General features: G+C 50.6%; 1 protein-coding gene across 2 annotated transcripts in view; it reads left to right on the forward strand.

The window, feature by feature from the left end:
- Positions 10,240-15,552, forward strand: part of PTPRE (protein tyrosine phosphatase, receptor type E) — a 162,797-nt gene continuing 157,484 nt past the window's right edge. For both annotated transcript variants that reach the window (XM_021073749.1, XM_005671573.3), the window contains exon 1: positions 10,240-10,443. The gene's annotated coding sequence lies outside the window, so the exon portion shown is untranslated. The remainder of the gene's footprint in view (positions 10,444-15,552) is intronic.

Genomic DNA, 15,552 nt, shown 5'->3' on the forward strand with positions numbered 1-15,552 from the left:
ATTTATTACAGAAGGGTGCTTTTTTTTTCCCCTTTATTTTGCCTTTACCTCACCACAACAGCCACCCAAGCTGCATGAGCGACAAGACCAGATCCCTAACCCACTGAGCCCCCAGGGAACTCCAACATGATTATTTAAAATATTACTCTCGCTAAAAAATTTTTGATGGAAGTATAGTTAATTGATGACCACAGTCTCTTTGGTGGATACCTCTTTGTTTCCATGAAAATTTATGTGCTGGCGTTGGAAAAAACAAATATGCCGGGACCCAGTTTCTTGGTCCTAAGTTCTCAATCTCCAGGCCCCGGTCCCAACCCTGACCCTGGGCTGAGAAATTTGCACCAGGAGGATTGGGGTTAGGCCCTGCATCAGGAGGTCAGGCAACCCACCAATCTTAGTGCATCTGTTAGAGGTGTTCTTTTTATGTGCATTTTTTTTTTTTTGTACAGTGAGGATATTAACCTTTGTCAATTCTATATGCTGAATATATATATGTATATATTTACACACACTTTTTTGTTGTTTGCAACTCCTCCGGGAGCAGAGGCTTCATGAAGTATGGGCTGGGACAGACAGAGCTGGGTTTGGGGACAAAAGGTAAGTGATTGTCAGAGCCTGTGGTGTCAAGGCTGCTGCAAATGGAACACAGTCTGGAACACAAAGCCTTCGTAGGCTGGAGGAGAGCAAGACCAAAATCTGGGATGCTGGTCCCACCAGCAGCTGGGAGGAAGCTCTGGCTCAGGACATCCTGCGACTGGGTCTCTCCACTCGACTGCTGCAACGTTTGATGTATGTGAATTCCTGTCTCTAACGCCTTAATACTGTTCCCGTACGAATCCCTTTACCAGTCAGTGGGCTCTGGTACTATCTACATGAGCCTAGTTGTAATGGAATCACAAAGGGTGTACCAATAGGAAAATAAATATGCAATTCATATATGAAATTTAAAAATGGCCATCTTTGTACCATCTGCCACCTACACGCAGCTCTGCCCTCCCCCACATGCATCACAACTAATGGATTCTTACTTTGGAAAGTGCTAGTCTAGCTGACATGAAGAATTCAGGAAGCACTGGGACAAGCTGTTATCTTTCTTGCTTTTTAACTACAATTTGAGGCTGCTGATTTTTCCTTCTGTTTATCATGTGGGTTGTTAAGCGTTCGTATTTTTTAAAATCACAAATATGCCGCTTACAGCACCCGGAGCTCTAGAGTATATAATAGGATTTATTGTACTATTTTTAATTGATTCACCTACATTTTCACTTTTGTTATAAGGTGTACGTAGTTTTGTGTGCTTTGGGGACTTTTAAATAGAAAAACTGCCCAGATAGGATCCTAACTTTCCGTTAAAGAGGCATTTCTTAACATTGTGCTGCTTCAGGAAATGCAATATTTAAAAACTAAATTCATATCCTGCTTTAATGACTGATAAGAAATAGTTATTTATCTCCTATTTACCAAGAGAGTTTCCTTGGTATCTCAATGCTGTATTATAGTCTCTTACCAGCATTTTCCTCAATTCTCGAGGCAAATGGAAGGTATTTACAAGGCAGAAACTAGGGGAGACTGAATCAGTCCATGGGCGGCAATGTTCTGTGGGTTACAGACACTAATTTCACAGTGAGAAATAAAGACATTAAATCATTTCATTCTGCCAGAAATCTGTTGAAGGTCTTACAGTTTCTCAAAGAAGTGGAAAAAAATATATACTTTTGCCAAATCCCGAGCCTTTCTGAGAGACTTTGTCATTTTTGAGTGAGGAAGAGAAGGGAATTCTATGCCTCGCTTGAAGCAGGTCATGGAAGGTGCCGAGTTGTTTTTTTTTTTTTTTTTTTTTTTTTGTCTTTTTGTTGTTGTTGTTGTTGTTGCTATTTCTTGGGCCGCTCCCGCGGCATATGGAGGTTCCCAGGCTAGGGGTTGAATCGGAGCTGTAGCCACCGGCCTACGCCAGAGCCACAGCAACGCGGGATCTGAGCCGCGTCTGTGACTTACACCACAGCTCACGGCAACGCCGGATCCCTAACCCACTGAGCAAGGGCAGGGACTGAACCCGCAACCTCATGGTTCCTAGTCGGATTCGTTAACCACTGCGCCACGACGGGAACTCCCGAGTTGTTTTATTATGTGCCCTTCCAGGGGCATTGACTCTAATTTCCAGACATCAGTACTTAAGGGACTGAATCAAGCTTTCTTTAACCATTTAAGAAGAGAAGAAATTAACGCTGTTTGTCCCTTTAAGTAGGAAGATCATCTGCTCTCACACCCGCAGACATGAAACCTTATCTCCAAAGACTCACACACACACACACACACACACACACACGCACACGCACACGCGCACACACACACACACACACACGTACTGCTCATCTCTTAAAACAAAAACAAAAACCAAAACAACTTGGACCTGGCGACCAAGAATTCAGTATTGACACGTACTCTCACGTATGAATGACACACGAACAAGGGCAGTCCTCATAGCTTCTTCTTCTTTACTTATTTATGAATTTCTTTTTATTATCATCGATTGACAATGCTCTGTCAATTTCTGCCGTAGAGCAGAGTGACCCGGTCATATACATTCCTTTTCTCACGTTATCCTCCATCGTGTTCCATCACAAGTGATCAGATTCAGCTCCCTGTGCTAGACAGCAGGATCTCATTGCCCGTCACTCCAAATGCAACAGTTTGCACCTACTAACCCCAAACTCCCAGTCCATCCCACCTCCTCTCCTCCCCCTTGGCAACCACAAGTCTGCTCTCCACGTCCATGAGTTGTTTTTTTTTTTTTCTGTAAATAGGTTCATTTGCGCCATATATTAGATTCCAGAGATAAGTGAGATCATATGGTATTTGTCTTTCTCTTTCTGACTTGCTTCACTTAGTATAAGAGTCTCTAGTTCCATCCATGTTGCTGCAAGTGGCTACATGGTTTTTTGGTTTTTTTTTTTTTTTTTTTTTTTTTTTTTTGTATTAGAAACCAGTTGGGAATGACCTATGTGGCCTACCTATGAAGCAGAGTTGAACATATTTTGGTACAAACCGCACATGACTCCAGTGACTCCAGTGAATGAAGCAGGTCTATAAGTACTGGTATGGGAAACACCCATATGGTGCAATTCAGGTAACAGACAGTTCCTGTCTATATATGTCTACACATGCCTAATATTCCTCTAGAAGACTAGAGAAGAAACTGGTAAGTAACTTTGTCTCAAAAAAGACAAATTGGTTGTTTGAGGAACAGGGAAGCAAGGAGACAGGTTTTCATTTTTTCACTTTTTGAAGCTTTTTCATTTTGAGCCATGTATATTTTCCCTATTTTCTTTTTCTCCTTCTTCTTCTTCTCCTTTTCTTTTTTTTTTTTGCTTTTTTAGGGCCACTTCTGAAGCATATGAAAGTTCCCAGGCTAGGGGTCGAATAAGAGCTATAGCTGGCTGCCTACACCACTGCCACAGCAAAGCCAGATCTGAGCCGCATCTGCAACCTACGCTGCAGCTCATGGCAATGCTGGATCCTTAAGCCACTGAGCAAGGCCAGGGATTGAACCTGCATCCTCATGGATACTAGTCGGATTTGTTACTGCTGAGCCACAATGGGAACTCCCCCAATTTTTTTTTAAGTATAAAGTTAAATGTTACTGAAATAACATAACCACATAACTTTCTTAAACTCATGGCGGTTCTGAACAGCACATAACATAAAACTTGAATTGCTCACATATATGTTATATACAAGTACTATGTATAGGTGTTCCCTTCGTGGCTCAGAGGTTAAGGAACCTGACTAGGATCCATGAGGATGCAGGTTCAATCCCTGACCTCGCTCAGCGGTTTAAGGATCCAGTGTTGCCGTGAGCTGTGGTGTAGGTCACAAACACGGCTCGGATCCCACGTTGCCGTGGCTGTGGTATAGGCCGGCAGCTGTAGCTCCGACTCACCTCCTAGCCTGGGAACCTCCATATGCCACAGGTGCAGCCTTAAAAAGCAAAATTTTTAAAAATTATGTATATATATAAATATGAGTTCATTTGTTCAAAAATCATTCACTCTGTACCACTTCAGGTGCTTGATAGGTCCTAAAGATGTAAAAATGACTTCGACTTGGCCCTGGAGGAAGGATCTATATAGATATTTACAAAACAATGCAATAAATATTTAGAGTAAAGGTGGGAAGCCCAGTTACAGCCGTGACAAAGCAATGGATGTCTAACTTATTCTCCTGCCACAGGACATGTATAAAATGGGAAAGCTGAATGCGGTAAAGTCTTTTGGTATTTTTAAAATTTGTTTTGTCTTGTTTTGGTCAATGGAAGGCTACAGTCCTAGAGAGAAAAGAAACATATGAGATGATTAGAACATGAGCCCCCGCATTCTGTCCCAAGAAGCTTTCTACACTACAGCAGAGAGAAATAAAGCCCAAACAGAGAAAGCAGTTCTGCTTGTTTCTCAGTGGAGGGATAGAAGTTGAAGTGTGTGGCCACTGAGGACACTGGAATGTGTGAGGCAGAGACCCAAGGCAGAATAAATCTGTGCAGAAAAGAAGCTCGAGAAGTCACTTAAGAGCCTCTGAAGTGTTCCACTTGGCACTAACTTGCACATTATCAGGATGAAACTTCACTGAAGCTGGTCACAGAACTGGAGCTACTCTAGCCCCAGAGGAAGGGTGTCTACAGACATATCCTAACAAAAGCTACATCCAATCTAAATTCTCAAGATGGTTACATCCAGCCAACAAACAAAATTAGACACGCAATGAAGCAGGAAAATAATCAGGACCAAAAAAAAAAAAAATCAATAGACACACACTCAAAGATGGCACAGATATTAAAGTTAGCTAGGAATCCAGAAGTCCTATTATGAATATATTCAAGGATTTAAAGGAAAAGCTGAATACAATGAACAAATACATGGCTAACTTTGGCAGAGAAATAAGAATTTTTTTTTAAGAAAACCAAAGGAAAATTCTATGACCTAAAAAATACCCTTTCTGAAATGAAAATTTCACGGGATGCACTTAACCCATTAAGAACTTAGAAGAACATTGCAGCACTATTCACAATAGCCAAGACATGGGAACAACCCAAATGTCCATCGACAGATGATTGGATTCGGGAGATGTGGTATATATACACAATGGAATACTACTCGGCCATAAAAAAGAATTACATAATGCCATTTGCAGCAACATGGATGGAGCTAGAGAATCTCATCCTGAGTGAAATGAGCCAGAAAGACAAAGACAAATACCATATGATATCACTTATAACTGGAATCTAATATCCAGCACAAATGAACACCTCCTTAGAAAAGAAAACCATGGACTTGGAGAAGAGACTTGTGGCTGCCTGATGGGAGGGGGAGGGAGTGGGAGGGATCGGGAGCTTGGGCTTATCAGACACAACTTAGAATAGATTTACAAGGAGGTCCTGCTGAATAGCATTGAGAACTTTGTCTAGATACTCATGTTGCAACAGAAGAAAGGGTGGGGGAAAAATGTAATTGTAATGTATACATGTAAGGATAACCTGACCCCCTTGCTGTACAGTGGGAAAATAAAAAAATAAAATAAAATAAAAAATAAATTAGAAAGAAAAAAAAGAACTTAGAAGAAAAGCTCAGCAGGTTTAACTATGTAGCAATAAAAACCAGGTAAACTGAAATACAGAAAAGAAAAGCAGCTTTAAAGTTTAAAGTGCTTCAGTGGCTTATGGGACCATATTAGGAGCTATCATGTACATGCAAATGAAATCCCAGAAATGAGAGCAAGCAGAAAATACTCTTGAAGAAACAATGGCTGAAAATTGTCCAAATTTGATGAAAAGTATGAATTGATACTGTAAGCTCTATGATGTACACATAAACTGAAAAGCACAACTAATGCCAAGTGTGATAGAGACAAAAACTGCACTAGGACATATTTTAATCAAATTTCCAAAAAAAAAAAAATGATAGAGAAAAAGTCTTTAAAGCAATGAGAGATAAAAGATATATTACCTAAAATACGGACACAGGTAATATAGCATGAAACTCCCAGAGGTGTTGCTGTGCGAAAGAAGCTGGAAAGAAAAGATACTCAGTGTATCTAACGATCTCGATCAGGTGAGGGTATCCACAGTCCCAGACAACCGAACATGAGCTTCTCAGAAGGAGAGTGGGGGATCTTCCGGAAAAGGAGGGAGAGAATTTTCTCGGGTGGTGCAAGTGCTCAATGTCTCGAGAGATGCATCTGTCTTTCTTCATTAAACTGTACACTTAGAATCTCTGTGATACATGACCTAGAATTCACCAATGAGCAGCAGTCCAGGGGACAAAACGGTTTAAGGACTCCGAGGACCTGAAGGACAGAACAACTACCTGTTTTTCTGGGATAACAGAGGAATCTTCCAGCAAGGGGGGGTCTGTCTTCACGATTTCACTCACGAGTAATTGTTAATACTTGGGCATAACTTGGGGAAAGAGGCAGGAGAAGGATAGATGGCTAATGTAAAAATGGAACATTCTAGATCCATTAGAGTTACTCATTCGGGCACAGTCTGGAGAGTGGAATAGCTATGCTGAGTTTTCTCTACGTGGGGACAGTTCCAGAAATCAATCCTGCCCTGCTTTAACAAGACATTTTTTTTTTTTTTTTTTTTTGGTCTTTTTAGGGCCATGCCCATGGCATATGGAAGCTCCCAGGCTAGGGGTTGAATCAGAGCTGCAGCTGCCAGCCTACACCACAGCCACAGCAATGCCAGATCCAAACCGCGTCTGTGACCTACACCACAGGTCACGGCAACACCGGATCCTTAACCCACTGAGCAAGGCCAGAGATCAAAGCCGCATCCTCATGGTTCCCAGTCTGGTTTGTTACTGCAGAGGCACGACGGGAACTCCAAGACCTTCTGACTTTATCTCTTAAAGCTGAGTTCGTTTACATTAATATTTCTGGACAGCATATAAAAGCAAACTCTGATTAGCTCTTTGCATACCAATTTTGCCTCTTTTGCTTATTCTTCTAGAGACCATTTCTGGCCTCAGCAATTTAACATTAATTGGCATCTGTTGAGTCCTTAAAGCATGACAAGCATTATCTGGGTTACCGCACAGAAATCCAAAGGCCTGGTCCTCCACTAAAAAGGAAGATAAGACACATAACCACGCTGAACATCACCGGTTTCAGGAAAACGGCCTCCAGTTGTGTTTTAAAGGAAAGAAGCTGCACGGCTTGGCAAAGAGGAAGAGGTCGGAGACAGGTGAGAGGACGGCATAGGCGAGGCTGAAGGTGGATGAAACAGGAAGTGCGTCGGGGGCTAAAGAGGAAGCTGTGGAGGTGAGAAGGGCTGAGCCCCTGGGTCATAAAAGATGAGGGTTCCGGATGGCAAGAGGCTGCGAGCCGGATTCCCATCCCTAGAGCCTCGTGTGGGAACAGGGGAATTGACTCTGATGGCAGGAGGGGCCTTGAGCCTGAGGGACGAGGAAGGAAGATGGATAAGGAGGCTGGAGGGGCTTCTGAATGGGAATCAACACAGCCTTGGCACCGATGCCCCTGCTACCTCGCTTTTGGGGGGCAGCGATGAATGTCTTTAGACTTAGAGGTTGAGAGATACTGTGTAACGCCAGAGAGGATCGCCAGGGTCCCACAGAGAGAATATTAGCGGGAGAGAAAGTGCCATCTGCCCTCACCATGCTCCCTGGGCTGCTGACTTTCCAACAGCAGATGTCTGACAAAGGCAACTTGTTTCTCTCTTCTTGCAGCACAGTCTCTGCCTCACAGCCCTGCAGCGTTAACAAGCCAAACTGTGCTCATCCGAGTTTGAAATGATCACCTCCTGTACAGAAGCCTGGCTCTCTGGGCGCCGCAGCAGGGAAACTGACGGGTGGGCGGAGTCATCAGTCTACCTGACCCCACCCAACCTGGGCAGTTCCTGCCTGGCATGCTCAGCTCTGGAGAGAGCCGCCTGCCCTGCTGGGCTCCACGGTGACCAGGCTGCCTGGGGGCTGCGGCTGGGGCCCCTCCTCCTCTGATGTGTCAGCCCACAGGCTTTTATTGAACACCTCCTGGCTATCATGTGGCGTCAGGAGGGAAGATGGAGACAGGTGCAGCGTGGACTGTCGCGGAGCTCACAGTTCTGCGGGAGGGGGAAGAGGGGGTGACTAACAGCAAACCAGTGAACACACCTTGTGAAAGAGTAGCAGAGGGGAGGGGTGCCAGGCCACCTTCCAGAGGCAGTCAGTAAGAAGGTGCAGGCCAGGAAGTGCCTGCTATGGCTCAGCAGATTACAAACCCAACCAGGATCCATGAGGACATGGGTTCAATCCCTGGTCCCACTCAGGAGGTTAAGGATCCAGTGTTGCCATGAGCTGTGGTGTAGGTCTCAGATCTGGTGTCACTGTGGCTGTGGTGCTGTGGTTTAGACCAGCAGCTCCAGCTCTGATTTGACCCCGAGCCTGGAAACTTCCATATGCCACAGGTACAGCCCTAAAAAGCAAAAAGAATGGCCAGCTCAGGTACCTTAGGCAGAGTCCCAGATGGAGATGAGCTGGGCTCTGACACTGAGAAGAGGAGCTGAGGGCTGGAGCCCCGGGAAGAGGGGCTCAGAGCTCAGGAGGGGCTGAGACATCAGGCAGGGCCTGCCAGGAGTTTGGGTTTTATTCTGAAAGGAGGCTTTTAAGCAAGGGGCTGACAGGACAAGGTTTCCTCTGTAAGGGTCCCCCTGGACGGTGTGCCTAGAAAAGAATGCATCTTGGGCTACCCTTGTGGTTCAGTGGGTTAAGGATCCAGGGTTGTCACTGCAGTGGTTGGGGTTGCTGCTGTGGGTTCGATCCCTGGCCTGGGAACTTTTGCATGTCACGGGTGCAGCCAGAAAAGAAAAAACAAAAAAATATGAGTCTGAGGTTGAGGGACCACTGCAGTCATCGGCGAGAGGAAGGCGGTGGAGTGGAGCAGCAGGCACACCGTGGGAGCTAGACAGGAAGTGCACGAGGTGGGGGAGGCGCAGACGGGGACATATGCCAAGAATCAGAGTCAGAGCAAGAGCCGGGTCTGCCCTGGGAGACAGCCGGGGGTGGGGGCGGCAGAGCTTGGAGGAGAGGGCCAGGAGAGCCCTGCTTTTTGCACCTCCCTGCATATGGGTGGTATTTAAAGCCCTGGCGCTGGACAAGACATGTGCAGCGGGGGGACAGCATGTGCAGGGCAAGGCAAGAAAGCTGAGTTCAAGTCCTCCACTCCCACTCCTTTGTGTGTCCTGTGGAAGGGCGGTCTTAGCCTTTGGGGGTCTACAGCTCTGTCCCGAACACATGCAAGTGTCCTTGGAAAGTGTCCCAGGAGGTGTCTGCTGGCTACTGATGTGAGGCAGGTGACACACCCTAAATGCCACCTTCTCACCATTGGTTCCTTCACTCAGGAGCCCTCAGGAGTGAGGTTCCTGCAACAGGGGTGAGGGGGGGGGGGAGAGGGGCTTGGTCCAAGCTGGAGGGCACAGCACCAGGGCTAGGACCCACGAGGAGACAACATGTACCCTTTCTGCCCTTCCCCTGGAATGTCCTTTACTCCAAGCCCCCCTAAATAGCTGGCAGGAGGTCCCCTGGAAAGCCGACCCCGAGAAGAGCTGGTCCAGACCCCTCCCAGCCGACCCTCTCTCTTCCTCCCTCGTGGGCGCCTGCGCCCCTGAGTTTAGCTTGGATGGATACCGCCTTCATGGTAATCAGACCCTTTTCAACATCCACCAAGTGGGCGCCTTTCTTCACCCTTTACAGAGGAAGACACCAGCTCCAGCTCGGGACACGTCCCGGCTCTCGCTACATCTTCGAACCAGAAGCAGCACAGGGTGCCCTCCGGACCGACTGCACGACCCAGAGCCGGTGCCCGGCCCGGCCACTTCCTGGTGTCCGGGGCCAAGGCTGGGGAGGAAGGGCCTTTCCTGCTCATAAGCGCGGCTGTCCCGCCTTAGCGCCCGACAGGACGCCTGGGCCCGGGCAGTGGGGGCCCAGCCGGGGGCCCCGGGGGAGGGGGTCCCGGGAGAGGGGGCCCCCCGCCCCCCCGCCTGGGGGCAGGCTGTCCTGGCCGGCGGGTCCTCCGTGGGCCTCCCGCCCTCGGGGCGGGGCGGGGCGGGGCCGCGGGCCCAGGTGGGGCGGGCGCCGGGTGCGCTCCCCGCGCCGGACACCAGGCGTCGCCCCCGCTCCTCGCTGCGCGGGGCCCCCGCCCCCGCCGCGGAGCCCGAGCCGAGCGGCGCGGAGGAGGCGGCGGGACCTGCCGGACAAATTTCCTGCTGCTCGGCGACGGGCGGCGGCGCAGGCGGCGCCCGGACCCCGCGGCCTCCGCGCGTCCCCACGAGCCTCCCGCGCGCCCGGCGGGGACGGCGGGGCGCCCCGGAGGGCGGCGGGCGGGCACCCGGGAGATGCGGAGCCGCCGCGGCGGCGGCGGCGGCGGGATCGGCGCGACCGGACCGGCCCCCCCGAGGTGAGCGCGTGCGGGGTGCGGGCCGGGGACCGTGTGTCCCGGGCGGCCGGAGCAGGCCGGGGACACCGCCTCGGCCGCGCCGTGGGCGGGAGGGGCCGCGCCGGGGTGCCAGGCTCCGAGCTGGGTCCCTGCCGGCCCGCGGTGCGCCGGGTGCCAGCGTCTGGGGACCGCAGGACCCCGGCCATCGGGCCCCCGGGCGCCCCCAGCCCAACTTGGCGACCAGGTCGGCGGCTCTCGCGCTCCTTCTCGGTCAACTGACTGGCAGAGCGTGTGTGTCTGCGGGTGGCCACAGCGCTAGGGGGACGGCGACAGGGAGGACGCGTGGAAGCAGGGAGACCCACCGAGAGGGGGTGCCAGCGGGTGTGCTGGGGGCTGCCGCACGCAGGGGTCCAGAAAGGAGCCTTTTGAGAAAGTGAGTCAGAGTCGCACCAACTGTTGTCGTGGGCTGCTGTCCAGGGCCCCTTGCCCTCCCGGGGAGGGGAGCTGAGTAGGATGCCAGGGCTGGGGGGGCGGTTAAAGACCCCAGGAAGTGGGCCGGCCCCCGGTGGCCAGGCCGGACCGCGGTATCCGTGGGGTGACCTGTCGGAACTCCTGGGCCGGGGAGCAGTGACACGCCAAGCCTGCCGGCTCCGTAGGACCATCTGGGAAAGGCCAGACAACCCCTGGGATGGAGAGGCAGAGCCAAGCCTTGAGTGACCGCACCGGACTTGACCTAAATTCCTTCCTGCCAGTGGCAAACCTTTCTAGAAAGGTTAAACAGTTTTACTTGCAGAATGACGATGCTGATCTGTCGGGGATAAGGACCCCTCTGTCAGAATTTCAGCCCAGGAAACTCCGGAGGAATAGGGCTGTATGTGCGCCTGTGGAGTGAAGGGTGGATGCCCTGGATGAAAACCAGCAAAGGGTGGTCACGTGTTTTAGGTGTCCCTGTGCGTGTCCAGTCAGCTCCTGACCCCAGGTGCCCCTTGACCCAGGGTGCCTGGAGGTCTTTGTGTCTCAAAGGTCAGTGAAATTCTGCCTCTGCAAAATAAAGATCCATTTAAACTGTGCCCGGGGCGGGTGGGGGGTTGATGAAGGGGAGGGCTGGGCCTTTTCAAAACCAGAGCTCTAAGCCGAAGGAAGACAGGGAGGGGTGGGCGCAGGTGGCTCAGACCGCCATGGTCACTCTGCCTTCACCGTATGGCACAGAGCTCTGAGTGTGAATAGGGTTGGGGTCCAGCTTTCTGAGCACAGGCTCTAGGCCTTGGGGAACAAAAGGTGAGGCGGTGACATGGGGCAGGCCCTGTAGCAGCACCCAGCCCTTCCAAGAGGGGGCACTGCCTCGGACTGTGACCTCAGGGGATGAGGTCTTTCTTCCTTGTTGGTGTTAGTGCTGCCTGGGAACCAGTAACTGCCCTCCCCACCCCCCGAACTTTCCATGTGTCCAAAGGAGCTAAGAGCTAGATTTGTCCCTGTGGAAGGCCAGGTCATTGGATGAATCCAGATGGCTGGAGATTTAAAACTGTACCCCCTCGGAGTTCCCGTCGTGGCTCAGTGGTTAACGAATCCGACTAGGAACCATGAGGTTTCGGGTTCGATCCCTGGCCTCCCTCAGTGGGTTAAGGATCCGGCGTTGCGGCGTTGCTGTGAGCTGTGGTGTAGGTTGCAGACGCGGCTCGGATCCCGTGTTGCCGTGGCTCTGGCGTAGGCCGGCGGCTACAGCTCCGATTAGAGCCCTAGCCTGAGAACCTCCACATGCTGCAGGAGCGGCCCAAGAAATGGCAAAAAGACAAAAAAATAAAATAAAAATAAAATAAAATGAAACTGTACCCCTTTGCGCGCCCAGCCAAATGAGTTGTGGGAAGTGGGCAAGGAAGTGACTGTCACTGTGATGCATCCAGGGCCCCTGGGGAGGCACACAGTTGAGTGTGAGGTGCCGCGGTCAGGTCCACAAGCCCTGCACACCGACCACTTCTCACCCCTGTGGAGGGATGCCTGGCCCCTGGATGTCCGGAGCCAGTGCCTCCAGCCAAGGCTGCCCGAAGCTTCCTGGAGCTCCGAGTCCTCATGCATGACCTCCCCACGTCCTGGGATGTGTGTGTGCAAATTGTCAGCCCCCGGGGGCTGTCAGAGGGGCTGCAGGATGGGGGCCGTCAGAGGGGTGTGTTGAAGGTGGATGTGTGAGGCATTGACAGCAGGTGCTCGTTGGTCGGGAAGGAAGCTGAGATGTGAATTTGGGTCGCCTTTCAACTGCGCCCCCACTGGTCCACTTGGCTTTTTGCTGCCATCACCCCAGCCCAGGCTACCCCCTTCTATCCAAACTCCTTCTTTCCTGGGCAGAGGCAGGTCCTAGCCCAGACCAGTCCCCTGCAGTTCCCAGGCTCAGATGCCCATGTCACCTGACTTCTAGGATGGTCAAGGCCCCCAACTCAGCATGTCCCAGGTCAAGCTGGTGACCTGCCACCCCCTCCCCTCTGGACCCAGCCCACCACTCTCCTGATGTTTCTCTCTCCCACTAATCACACCCGCCTCCAGCCTGCTGTAGAGAGCTGGGCTGGATTGGAGTTTCCCCGAGGCCAGTCCTGTCCCCAGCGCCCAGCCAGGTGCCAGACAGGAGACTCTGATAACTACCACTGGACCAGTGGAGACATTTTAGGAGCGAATCTGTGAGTGAAGAGGCGTCTGTGTCCACTGTGGTTGAGAAGCAGCCACCCTTGACGTTGGTTGAGCTGGACCTTGGTGCAACAGGAGAGGGCTGTCTAGGGACCACAGTGCTGGTTCTTCTGGAGATGCTCAACCTACTTGCTAAAGTGACTGTGTGACCTGGACCAGGTGACCCCACATGACCCCCTAAGGAGGCAAGTTTCAGAGCAGTCGGGAACACCATGGGAACCACCTCCGTTCCTTTATTGGACATGTTGTTTTATTTATAATGTCATTTGATAGGTTCTGCTATCAAAACAGGGACAAATGTATCCATTAGGATAAAGCCTGTTCTTAATATTTGATTATCACCAAGGAAAAAACTGTGCGTTCCAAGATCAGAGTTAGTCCTTCTCTTGGCGTGCTATCTCCTAGCGAGCTGACGTGCCATGCTCCCTGAAGGTACCTGCAGGCTTTCCAGATCCTCTGAGGTGGGGGTGGGGGGGCGCAGCCTGCTCAGCCCCCTGCTCTGAATCTCCTTCCCCTTTATCTCCAACTTAGGGACACCTACCTATATACACCTCAAGACCCAGACACCTACCTGTATCTCAAAGCCCACATCAAATGCCTCCGTCTCCACAAAGCCTTCCTAACCCTCCGCTTAAGAAAAATCTCTTCCTTTTGGTTCCGTAGAAGGTGTGCCTGCTCTAGAGCACCTATGAGACATGTGTTAATGTGTACCTTTGGTGTGCCAGCCCAAGCGCCAAACCAAATCAATACAGTGGGACGGGCTAGTTAACTTTAATTTTTTGCAGAGTAATTTGAATGATTATGTAAATTTTGCATGATTAAATGTCTTAATTGCATAACGTTACTCAACACACACTGTTGAGTCTTCAGTGTTAGAATGATCCAGGAGTCAGCAATGCAGTTTTTTAATGCCCGTCAACCTGGGCTTGTGGATTGGATTAAACCAGGCTTTGTGGGAGACAGACATGTACATGCTGTGTGGAAGCCAAAACCGGAAGTGGTGTGGTCTAGACCCAGGGTCAAGGGAATGGCTTGTAGACTAGAAAATAAGGGCTCTGGAGACCAGGGCTGCTTCTCTTCCCTCCAAAGAGAGACCCGTGGCACGGGGCCATCTCTGAGCCCCTCCTAACCCCATGTGCTGACCCATTTCCCCCTCCCCATGCTGGTCCAGGCCATGCTGCCCAGCCAGTGCCCGACGGCATCCATGGCTTATCGCGTGGGACACATGTCTTTCTGTGCTGGGTACCAGATCTGCCCCGAGTAAGATGAGGCTCATGGGTACATGCTGTTAATTTTACATTCTCACCCGAGATATACCAAAAGCCTTTTTTTTTTTGGAGCATTGACTTCTTTGCATTTTTCTCCAAAAGCAGGGCATAAGACAGCATTCTAAAGGGTTGGGGTTTCAGATCAGCCGCACCAGAGGTAAAGGAGTTTCGTTGAATTTTACTATAACCCTCCAGCAGATGCAGGTGCACTATTTGCCGGGGGTGGGGACTTCTGTCAGATTCAGGATGGGAGACCCCTGGTTTGGGGATTACTGAACTGGCTTCCGTCTCGTCTCTCAATCTAGTCGCTGCTCCCCAAACCTCATCCATCAAGATCCGCCCCATCCAGGTGTTCTACCTGGGGAGTTTGGATGTGGTTCACGGCCTCTTTGAACTCACACAGCTCCCGGCTCTGAGCCAGAAATGTGGGCTTGATGCCTTTCTTCCAACTACGCAAATACATCAAAGGAGTCGTCCAAGCTTGTGAAATAAAAAACTTTAATAATATCTTTCAGAAAAGAAACAAACCGAGCCTTTTAATTGATTCCCAATGAAGTAGGAACCAAATAAATATTTTTTTAAATGTGTATTTTAAAACAGGTTTCAAATACAATCAAGAATGCCCCATGCACACAGCCAGTGAATGTATATTGGTTGAGAACACCAAAAGGTGACATTTATTTATTTATTTTTTTTCCCTGAAACAGATGTAAACTCCCTCAGGGGGTGGAGCAGAGTTTGAAGGAAAAAATGATCCTGGGTTATGGGCTAAAAACCTGAAGTGTCTGGGCAGGTGTTTTGCTGTTCCAGTCTAGTGGCTGAGGAATGAGGACTTGGTGGGAAGAGCGGGCTGGCCCCATGCCTGGCCTCCAGCCTCAGTGACCGTGGTCTGGCAGAGCGAGTGTCCAGCTCCCCACCCAGGCAGGTGCGTGGCTGCATCTTCCTCTCCAAGGGCCTGGAGCTCACAGGCCAACCGGGCTCCCAGGCGAAGCGGAGGAGTGGCGGGGGGTGGTGACAGACCTGCTCTCCTGGGGGTGGAAGAGGCTGTGGCAGAGGCCTCTCCTCGCAGGGACCGTATTTACTCCAGTCCGAGACCCCGCAGGGGACCCAAGCTCCAGGCTTTGCTCTCCAGGGGCAGGTGGTGCCCAGCCCAGGGCTCCGAGCACAGACTTTGGAGGCTCTGGGCAAG

Source organism: Sus scrofa, chromosome 14, assembly GCF_000003025.6.
Source record: "Sus scrofa isolate TJ Tabasco breed Duroc chromosome 14, Sscrofa11.1, whole genome shotgun sequence".
Classification (NCBI taxonomy): domain Eukaryota; kingdom Metazoa; phylum Chordata; class Mammalia; order Artiodactyla; family Suidae; genus Sus; species Sus scrofa.